The sequence below is a fragment of the Delphinapterus leucas genome, chromosome 12 (assembly GCF_059928025.1).
Source record: "Delphinapterus leucas isolate spDelLeu-1000000601 "Yukka" chromosome 12, BTC_Dleu_Yukka2, whole genome shotgun sequence".
Lineage (NCBI taxonomy): Eukaryota > Metazoa > Chordata > Mammalia > Artiodactyla > Monodontidae > Delphinapterus > Delphinapterus leucas.
The window spans coordinates 43,967,714-43,977,701 of NC_143140.1; the positions used below are offsets into that span (position 1 = coordinate 43,967,714).

Consider the following 9,988-nt stretch of genomic DNA (forward strand, 5'->3'; position numbering starts at 1 on the left):
CCTTGTGTCCTCTTCCTGTAATATTTAATGGCATTTATCAACAAGCAAGTCACACGCTGAGGATGTATGCTTGTATATGACACATTTTCTGATGCAAAACTGAGCTGGATAACAAACACCTTGAATGACAGAAAGAATCAAAATTATTCTGACAAGCTGGAGTAATGAAGCAAGATAAATGTAAGTGGCTGAAGTAACCTTATCCTAGAGGGCAGCTGAAGAGACTGTGCAAGGACTCCAGAGTCTTTGGGGGAAGTGTTGGGCTCACCCTGAAGATGACAGGAAGCTATGGAATACTTTAGAATAGGGAAGCGCTGTACTAAAACACAGTGTTTTAGAGGATTAATTCAACATCTCTTTATGTGATGAAGTAAAAGGAGAACAAAGAGAAGGAAGAAAGGCCACTCAGGAGACATCTGCAGTCCCACAACAATAAAAATATATAGGTCTGAGCTAGCATGACCATGGCATGAGGAAAAGAGGGGCAGCAGTGATTCAGTGGCACCACCAGGAAGACCTGGGCAGCTGATGGGGTATCAAGAGTACAGGTGAAGGAAGAGTCAAAGAAGATTCAGAGGCCTAGAGTGGGAGGTCAGTAGAGCTGATGGAAACAGAAAAAATGGAGGAGAAAGTATGCTTTGAGAAGAGAAAAAAGAGCTCAGTAGGAACCCATGGCCTTTGAGAAGGTGCTAGCAAGACATTTAGGTAAAAAGAGCCAATGGATAATAGGAGACCTTGGATTAAGGTTTAGGGAAAGAGACAGGCCTAGAGAAGTGGAGCTGGGACTCATCAGCCTGCGGGTGATCCCTAAAGCCATGAATGAATTCCCATAATGCGCCATGTTAGACTCTGTTAAATCTTTGGTCTTTATGGCATATTATAGCTCAGAATGAAATATTTTGAAAATATACTGCATCTTTGTCATGTAGTGAGTGGGCTGCATAATTAGGTCAACCACAGCACAGCCATTTTATTGACCTTTTAATCAGTAAGAAACAAAGATATAAATTGCCAAGAGTACCAAAATACGAATTTGTTTGACTCCCAATATATTGGGTTGGCCAAAAAGTCCGTTCGGGTTTTTCCCTACAATGTTATGGAAAAACCCAAATGAACCTTTTGGCCAACCCAATATTTTGAACTATTCCTCCTACTCACTTCAACTGACAGGACTGGCCTCAGAAATTAGGAACCATTTTTAATGCCTTTAAAGAATATCTGGGTGGGCTACTATCCCTTCGGCTCTCCACTTGAGTAAACTGTAAGAACACCAAGAGCTTGTGTAGAGCCAAAAAGGACCAAAGAATGTGCAGCTGGAGGTATCAGCTGTGCATGTCGAGTTCTAGCCAAAATAACTCCCCAGGGTGTCCAGCTGTAGAGAGAGAAAGAAAAAGAGAAGAAAGACAGTAATTCAGATTACTGTTGATTTGAGTTGGCCACAGAACACTCTTAACAGTTGGGTACCAGAAGACATGCTGCTGCCACATTTGGGTAACTTACAATTACAGACTGAACATCTGTCTGTGACCATCTGTCTGCAAGCATGCTGGGGGTCAGAGGCACAGTGAAATATAGACCTGAAAGTGGAGTGAGATAAGATAAGGAGAGGAAAATATGTAAGGCATCTAACTGATTTCACCTAGGAAAAGACAGCCAGTTGAAAGAAAGTGTGGACGGGGTCTTCTTAAATAAATTATGACTCAGCAAGTGCCATTTTATCTGTCTAAGAAAATAATTACAGGAAAGCAATGTTTCCTGGAAAGTGCCTCTTCCTGAAAAAGCCCGTTTGGAATAGCGACAGAGGTTTCTGGCAGATGGAGGGTAGCACTGCGTAACTTCTGCAGATGACCTGGCCCAAGCTCAGTCAGGTACAGAACTGAGACATTACAACCAAGCCCTTCTAGAAAGCACTGAAACCTGCTTTCCTCGGCCTCCATGACATCTACCATATTTCATGTGTGGCTGGTCCTCTGACCACTCACTTTTACAGGTTTTTCTTCCTCTGTTGTTTCTTAACCCCAGAGCTCCTCTGGGCTCTAAGCCCTCCTCTCTCCCCACTCAGACACTCCCCTTAGGGCATCACATCTGCTCTGTTGGCCTTAGAGCCATTCATGTACTGATGACTGTCAAATATTTACTCTCACCCAGACCTTTTGTCTGAGCTCAGACCTGGACAGCAACTGCATACTGCATATCTCCTCTTGGGCATTTTACAAACTCAACTTGTCTAAAATTGAACCCATGACTCCTGGAGACTTGTGCCTTCTCTACTGCTTCCTAGTGGTAAATAGCCCCTCCACTGTCAGGTTACCCAAGTTGGCCACCTGGGAATCCTTATTTGAATGCTCTTTCCCTTGGCCCACACTTCACCCACACACCAGTGGCCCACATTAACCCACCACTCTCCAACCCCCTTTTTCTTACCCTAGACTCAGGAACCACTACCTTTCATTTCATTATCACAACAGCCTTCTGAGTTGTCTTCCTGTCTGTGATCTTGACTCTGCCCTATTTCATCTCCATTCCATTCTCAAGCACTCACTCTGAAACAAATCCCATCACCTCACTTCTTCAGCCTGAAACTCTTCAGTGGGTTACTACTGTTTTTAGGATAAGGTCCAAAGCTGTTAATATGATCTGCATAATTTGGCCCATCCCATCTTCTTACCCCTCATTATTGCCTCCAAGTCCAGCCATGCTGAGTTTTTTCTAGTTCCTTGAACCCACCAAGTTCTCCTTCAACTACAGACTTCTGTATATGCTGCCTGGCATTCTCTTCTCCCTTTCTTTGCCAAACAATGACTATTCCTCCTTCAGGTCCCAGTTTAGACAAAACTTCCCCTGACAAGGCTTCCCTGTCCAGTCCAGTCTGTGTTAGGTGGCCCGCAGTGAACTCCCAAACACTACTTTTCCCCAACAAATCACACTCTACTGTTAATGCCCACTTATATGCCTTTATCTTCCACTAGACCTTGAGCTCAATGAGGGCAGGTAGCATGCCTGTTTTGTGAGCAATTGTATGTCCAGCACCCAGCCCAGCATTATTATATATTGGATATGTAAATGATTCCATGAAATATGGGATCTGTAGGCCCTCTGATCAGCCGTGAAACACTGCTAGGTCTATGTCAAACAACGTCCCCTCAGAGAATTAGAAAGATTTTCAAAGTTCCTTTGTCTAAGATGAGCCTAGCAGCTGGAACATTCATCCAGGAACATTCATTCCCTGATGTGTGGCCAACAGAAGTCTACTGAAGGATTCTCAGCAGCAGCTCACTGCAAAGCTCCTACTCCAAGCACAGAATAGTCTCTTCAATTCCAACAAGGGACATCAAGAAAAAAAAAGAATCTTTCCTTTGGTGTCAGGAGCCTGGGAAGGCAGAACATAAAGCAGAAAATTCTAGATGGACTCAGAGTCTTCCTAGAGAAGATTGTATTGGACTGTCCCCTAAATCAGTGGTTTCAAAACTTGAATCAGAATCACCTGGACAGCTTGTCAAAGCACAGATGTCTGAGCCTGACCCCCAGAGTTTCTGATTCAGTAGGTCTGGGATCGGACCAGACAATTTGCATTTCTAACAAGTTTCCAGGTGATACTGATGCTGCTGATCTGGGGACCACAACCTTGAGAACCACTGCACTAAACATTTGAGTCACCTCTTAATCACACAAACATAAGAGAAGTAGCCTCCCCCTGGGCTGGGGGAGGAGAGGCACTCTTCCTAAACCCCTACAGAGCAAGATCTCACTGCTGGGAAGGGAGTGGGGAAACTTGCCTAAGGGTTCAAGAGCCCGTGGGAAACAAGAAATCAGAAAAATGAAAATTCCAATCCCTTCTGCATTGAGGCTGAAGGCTACCAGAGCCACTCTGATAACTTAAGACAGTTCAAATTATAATAATTGTTCAAGAAAAGGACATCAAGGGGCCCTGTGGTGGAAGTGCCTACCCAGCAGTCATTCACTGGGCACAGGGAAGAGCTCCAAACATAGGTCTGTCCAGTCAGTGTGCACACACACCCAACCCACAAAGGTTGGCTCAGAGCTGCCTAATGAGAGTCAGTACCAAACAACTGGTAAAACTGTTGGATCAGAGACCCTCTTTTTTTCCCTCTGGGGTTGCCAAACTGATAGGCAGTAAGTCTGGGGCTTCTGGTGGCCACTGCCCTGGAGGGAAGAGTGTGGCAGAGAAAGATACCAACACTGAGGAAAACTCGGGCAAGAAAGGACAGGGATAGACTCCTGATAACACTGTCTGAATCTAGCAGGGCCTGAACTTCAGTATCCTTGAACTTGGGCTGAATTTCTGTCACTTGCAACTGAAAGAGTCTTGACCGATGGAATTCTGCCAGCAAATCAACACGCTGCTCTGGTCTAGGATGCTTAAGTAACCATCTGTTCTAGCAGTTTCTCTGGAGATAGACAGAACTTCCAGGCCTACAGCTTTGCCAGCCCCTCTGGGATTCTACTGATAAAATTTTTCCTAACAAATCACTGCTTTAGCATAGCACTTAGCCTCATCACTGCTTACTTGCCTTCATTCTCTCCTCTGTGAGCTCTCTGAATATATACTCTTTATAACATTTTTCTTGATTCCCAGGCAAAGCAGCTGGCTTACAGGTACTCAATCTGCAAACAGCATTTAAGTGAAAAAATAACAAATTTGGGTCAGATTAGTTTGATGAATGAAAAAAAGAGGAGAGGAGGACAAAGCACGCTGGAAGAAATACTAAACTAAAACTGGTAATAACTCACAAAGGTGAGCTCCTAAAGTCAGGTAAACCTTCACTCGACTCCAGAATATTTCTAACTCAATCCCAACTCCTACTAACAGCTTCAGCATTTTTCTTTTCTTTGAAAAAACTATTATGGAGGAGGGGGTGCCAGAGAATGACAATTGAGATGGTGACTCCCACACAAGTCAGCTTCCTCTTCCCCAAATCAGTTTCCAGAAACTCTGCCACATCATTCACCGAGAACCCCCTGGCTTCCAACTCAAAGGAAAGTCTCAGACGTCTCGGGCACAGACAACAGCAGCCCTCCTTTGCTGGCTTTCAACGATCAACAGCTTCCTGCCAGAGCGCTCACCAACCCTGAACTCGTGGAAAAGAATTACCACAGAACCCCGGAAAGAGTTGGAAGCGTACCCGGCACAGGGTTTGTCACTCGCATCTCATATGAAATGTGCCTTTTGTCTCCTAAGGGAGTCTATCAGAATCCCTGGGCACAGCTGTGGTCACGGACGCTCCATGCAACAACTGGACCCGAGAAGTGACCCATCTTTCTGACATCAAGAGACCTGCCGTGGAAGAAAAACAGAAACGGCACAGATGGAGCTGCCTTTTCAAATGCTTGTGAACGTCATGAGATTAGCAGCTTTCCTCCGAGTAGGCCTCAAAGACTTCCTTTACAATTGTTCATAAACTAGCTCAGGGATAGGCAGTGAAATTCACTCAAATAAAAACATAACCTCAAACATCCAAAACAGCTGGTGGAAATTGTGACTGTTTCAGAGGAGCAGACTTATCTAGCTGAGTCAAAACAAGTGTGAGCGCTTCAAACAGGCAGGAGATCAGAAACAAAATTAGGTGTTTATTGAGTGCTGTCCTTCTTGATTTTTTTCCCTCCCTTGCCAGACGTGAGTCTCCACTTTAGCTTCATTCTGACAAGGAATAAAATCGTTTATGATATCAGGATTGACATTTTTGGAAATTTATTTTAAAGTAACTTTTTTCTAATTATAAAAGTAGTACATGTTCTTTGGAGAACATTTAGGAAACACAGAAAAACCACAAATCAGAAAATAAAAATCACCTGTAATCACATCGCTACTCTCCGTTTTGTTCTTTTTTGACTTTGGTTTTTTATACACATGCATACACCATGTAATTTAAAATATCTATTTAAATATATATAATCATTATTAAAATGACTCCATTTGATCCTGATTTTTCATCTAGTCCATTATGACCATTCCCCCAAGTCACTGATATATTCTTTCACACATATTTATGCCTGCGTATGAACACCATAAATTACTGAGCTAATGCCAATTGTAGACGTTTAGGGTACTTCTAATTCCACGCTATTGTAAACAGTGCTGTGGAGAATATCCTTGTTGATAAATCTTTGCACACATTCATACTTAGAAAACTTACTTTCTCTTTCAGGGCACTGCAATTCAGGATGTAAAAGGGATGGTAATTGGCACTGAAGGAGTGTAGCCCCTTTCTCCCTGTGAGTTTCTGCCGATTGTTTCTTTTGCATATTTTCAGACAAGTTAGCTACTTTTAGAACCTGTAGGCCTTCCTGGTCTCATAGAAGCCTTGTTTTCAGTCAGGTTAATGATCTCTCCAGTTTGCAGTGCAGAAACATCGAAATAACTGTTTCTTAAACGTATGGCAAGAAATGAAGGCAAATAAATATTAGAAAAGATTACTAACATTATTAGGAAAAAGAAAATAGAGAAAAGTAATTCCATCAAAAGAGGTTATCAGACTGATTAGACTGGGCTACTCAAAACTTTGTCTTCCAGAAAACTCTCAAATGTAGATGATTTGTAGCAGGTTTTACAACAGAAGGGAACTAGCTAAAATTTTCCACTTTCTTATTTTTCCTATTTTCTAATCGCAAGAGTGAAATGAAACATTCCTAAGGAGAAGACTCTTAACTGGCATTATTACCTCTCACTTGAGATTTACTGCCAACATCGAACAGCAATTGCTTCTGTATTGGCACAAGCCATTCAGTCACTCACCATTGGGGGATGAATCACTCCCCGTGAAAAATCATTCCAGAATCTGGATAACAGAGAAGTTTGCCTCCAGCCAAAAGCTCAACAAATGCTGGCAAAATTTAGGAAAATCATTATCATGAAAGGCTGCCATGGTTTCAAAGAGCATCTCTTAGTATTTACTGCACTCTATGACCTCTAAAAAAAAGCGCAAGCAACTTCATGCACACACACAGCCCCTGCCAGTTTCACTTAAAAGTCTCATTCTCTTCATCACCACTGAGTGGAATTAAAAACAGTTGGTCAAGCTCCACTAATCGACAGCTGCTTGCAATTAGATGAAGCATTTAGAGCCATTCTCTTAACTACCTTCCCCACTGCCTAAGCATTCAGCATGAGCAATACACCGTGATAATTTGCCAGAATGTTTAACTTATCTCCATCTCTAGTGGTTTCTATACCTTCCTTATTTTCTCCAGTCTTCCCACACACTGTCTGACTCTTCCAGTTCCTCTTGTTAAATTAGGGGTATACAGAGAAGAGATTATACAAAACCAGGTCGAGCTGCTTTGTGCTAAGATGGAAAATTCTACCCAGGCAACTATTAGAGGGCAGAGTGAGTCTTGATGTTTCTCAAAGAGAAGAGAAAAGACGCCCTTTTTCCTCTTTTTTTTTTTTTTTTTTTTAAACAATGAACCGGAAAGTTCACTGTAATTTTTCTCATCAAGGATGCTGAAGAAAAATAACAGTTCCTGGGCTTTTGTAAGCTCTTTCCAATTCTCCATTAATTTTGGAATAGGGAGAAGATGCACAGATCACTTTATTCCATTTTTTCCTTTACAAACTGGGCATTAAGAGTCGAGATGCTTTCCCCAAGATCACAGAAAAAAGTGGCAGAGCATGGCCCGAATCCAACTCCCTGACTCTCAGTTAGTCCAGATGGCTTTCTGCTACTTCAGCTCCCCTCGCTAAAGGGAAAGTCTTCCAACTCTTCTAGGAGGCAGGGGTCAGCACGGCTACACCACTTGCCCAGTCCAAGGGGTAGACCAGCTGTCCTCCCAAACCTCTCCAGCCAGGAACCCACTCTGGGGCTTAAAGTAGAAAAAAAACCAGAGATGATATGGCTTCACCTGTGCAATCACCCTTCTCACTCCCCCACCTAAATAAGAACCTCACAAACTTAACCACATTCAGGGTCACATAACCATGTTTTTTCTCTGTCTCACGCTCCCTGATGCTGATCGCCATCCCATACTCACCTGACCTTTTGTGTGGTAAAGGGGGCAGGAGGGGAATGCAGGGGATATTGGAGGAAGGGAGGGGAGAAGAAGCGAGAGAGACGTAGGGCAATCAGCAGAAGGGAGCGGTTACCCACCCAAAATTCAAGAAGCGGAGTGAGAGTCGAGACCAGAATGGGAGCCCCCACGCCCTGGGCTGCAGGCCCACAGCCCTGGCTTTTCCTGTCTCTGCTTTTCTAGAGGCTAATCCCCTTTTTTCCAGAAACCTCCTCCCCACATGCCCAGACAGTCATGGAATCTTCCTTCTGTATCTGAGGACAATTCACTCATATTTAGCTCATTAAATATGAGTTAATATCTGAGGACAATTCACTCATATTAAACTCATGTTTCCATTATACTTACAGCAGAGACTTATCCTTATATTTTTTCTGCTTCAAAGTCTTTCTGTTAATCCTTTTATGTTCTGTTTTATATAGATAGATAGATTCCTGTTACATATAGAAAGTTAGATATAGATATATAAATAGAGATATAAAGAGAGATTGAGATAAATATTTTAAAGTTCTTCTGCGGCCCTAAATGTTCCAAGTGTCAAAACATACTATTCTGGCTCTTTCCCATCTTGCAAGATGGTGGATGAAAAAACAGAGAAGCTGGATATAAGGAGAAGAAACCTGAAGCCAAGAAGGCTGATGCCAGGGCAAGGTTAAGAAGCGTAACCTCAAGGCCAAAAACACCTCAGAAGGGGAAACCCCACCACAACCAAAACCCCATCCTAGTCAGCGGAATCGGCAGCTTTTCCCCATCTGCTATGCGTTCCAGCAAGGCCATGGCGAAGAGGAAGTAATGAGCAGCTACATTTGGGGTTGAAAAGAAGGAGACATTTCTTGCTTGGGGGTGACGGAAATGGTGGGACCTGAGTGGATAAGCGTCACAGAATGCCTGGATACTGTTCTACTGAAGATGTGCCTTGAAAGCTCTCGAGCCACCAAAGAAAACCTTTCCGTCAGATGTAAGGAAGCTGCAAGCTAGCATCACTCCCAGCACCGTTGTGAGCAACCTCACTGGGTGCCACAGAGGCATGGCGGTGGTTTTCCTGAAGCAGCTGAGCGGTAGCATGCTGCTTGTGACTGGACCTCTCATCCTCAATCGAGTTCCTCTGCTAGAACACACCAGAAATTTGTCATCTCCACCAAAATTGGTGAGTGGTGTGGAAATCCCAAAACATCTCCCTGAGGCTTATCTCAGAAAGAAGCAGCTCTGTAAAGCCCAGACACCAGGAAGGTAAGACCTTCGACGCAGAGAAAGGGAAATCCAAGCTTACAGAGCAGAGCAAGGTTGACCTGAGAGCCCTGGACTCACAAACTCTGCGAAGAAATCAAAGCTGTTCCTCAGATCTACGGCTACCTCTGTTCTGTTTTCTCTCACAAATTGGTGTTCTAAATTTTTTACAAAGAACCTAATTAAATAACTGATACATTTCCCCAAAAAATATAATTCTGGTTGGTGTAGGTATTACGTTTATCACAAGTATAAAACTGGTCAACGTAATTATAAATTGTGTAGATAATTATTAAATGTATACAATGTATCAGAAATGAATCTCTTAATGAATTCAATGACCATGTTTTGTATCCCAATTAACTCATGTATCTATGACTTGATAGTACTTAATGCTAAATTATGACAGTTTTCAGAGTCGATTCTTTTTCTAATTTTTCATTTTTAGAGAGGTAAGAGAAAGTGCTTGTTTTATCCACCTAAATAAATAGAGGAAAGGAAGGTTTTGTTATAGCAATGACACTAAATGCTAGTCTCCTTTCCAGTTATACGTCAAAATAACAAAGTGATCCATCATCAAAATTAATTTTTAATGCCCTGCCGCTGACAGCTTACTTAGGGCCTCCTTCAATTTTGCTGAAAGCCGAGAACCAGAGACCAATTGCCTTGAGAACAGATTTTGTTTTTATTCCACGATAAGAGTCTTTTACTTTTTCAACACCAAGGTTTTTTGAGG

At 42.7% G+C, this 9,988-nt stretch overlaps 1 pseudogene; it reads left to right on the forward strand.

The window, feature by feature from the left end:
• Positions 1-8,600: 8,600 nt before the first annotated feature.
• Positions 8,601-9,621, forward strand: LOC115802045 (large ribosomal subunit protein eL6 pseudogene; annotated as a pseudogene).
• Positions 9,622-9,988: the final 367 nt, after the last annotated feature.